The following is a 1,561-nucleotide window of genomic DNA, read 5'->3' as shown; positions in this document are numbered from 1 at the left end:
GCCTAGTATGGCGGTCTGGGAGGGAAATGCCTGACGCATCCTGAACACATGTCTTGCCTCTGAAGAGCTCCATTTGGATTTTGAGATGTGCTACTCATGCGTCTATGGCTGCATGACATGTGCAGTTTAAACACAAACATAATTTCATACAATAAATTTAAAAATCCTTTACTACAATTTGGATGCAAGTGGATGAAAATAATATAAAATATTGACCCAGCGAGTCAAGGACTTTGAAAGTGCTTTCTTCCGACGCATGCGCAGGCGGCGACCTACACCCAGGGCAGAGCTCGGCCTGGCACACGAGTCGAGGAGAATATTAAATTGCTTTTTCAATTCAACTGGACAGTTTCCTACTGCTTATTTAATTATGTAACAGCTTGCATGGCACTCTTTCACTTCTAATGTGTACTCATCTAGTTGTACTTGCGGGGGTTGAGCTCTGGCTCTTTGGTCCCGCCTCTCAACTGTCAATCAACTGGTGTACAGGTTCCTGAGCCTACTGGGCTCTATCATATCTACATTTGAAACTGTACTCACCTAGTTGTACTCACCTAGTTGTGTTTGCGGGGGTTGAGCTCTGGCTCTTTGGTCCCGCCTCTCAACCGTCAATCAACAGGTGTACAGATTCCTGAGCCTATCGGGCTCTGTCATATCTACACTTGAAACTGTGTATGGAGTGAGCCTCCACCACATCACCCCCTAATGCATTCCATTTGTCAACCACTCTGACACTAAAAAAGTTCTTTCTAATATCTCTGTGGCTCATTTGGGCACTCAGTTTCCACCTGTGTCCCCTTGTGCGTGTTCCCCTTGTGTTAAATAGACTGTCTTTATCTACCCTATCAATCCCCTTCAGAATCTTGAATGTGGTGATCATGTCCCCCCTAACTCTTCTGTCTTCCAACGAAGTGAGGTTTAATTCCCGTAGTCTCTCCTCGTAGCTCATACCTCTCAGCTCGGGTACTAGTCTGGTGGCAAACCTTTGAACCTTTTCCAGTTTAGTCTTATCCTTGACTAGATATGGACTCCATGCTGGGGCTGCATACTCCAGGATTGGCCTGACATATGTGGTATACAAAGTTCTGAATGATTCTTTACACAAGTTTCTGAATGCCGTTCGTATGTTGGCCAGCCTGGCATATGCCGCTGATGTGTGTGGAGTCAGCCTCCACCACATCACTGCCTAATGCATTCCATCCGTTAACTACTCTGACACTGAAAAAGTTCCTTCTAACGTCCCTGTGGCTCATGTGGGTACTTAGTTTCCACCTGTGTCCCCTTGTTCGCGTCCCACCAGTGTTGAATAGTTTATCCTTGTTTACCCGGTCGATTCCCCTAAGGATTTTGTAGGTTGTGATCATGTCTCCCCTTACTCTTCTGTCTTGTGTGTGTGTGTGTAATTACTTATATGTGCGTCCAGGTTTGAGCTTCAGCTCTTGGATTCAAACGTCCAAGCCGTCAATGATGCATGTCTTTATCATGTCTCCTCTCTCTGTTTTCTTACATAGCGTCGTAAGGTTTCGGTTCCAAGCACTGCTTGCATACCATCCCACACCGT

This window comes from Procambarus clarkii, chromosome 80 (assembly GCF_040958095.1).
Source record: "Procambarus clarkii isolate CNS0578487 chromosome 80, FALCON_Pclarkii_2.0, whole genome shotgun sequence".
Taxonomy (NCBI): Eukaryota; Metazoa; Arthropoda; class Malacostraca; order Decapoda; family Cambaridae; genus Procambarus; species Procambarus clarkii.
This window is presented reverse-complemented; position numbering follows the sequence as displayed.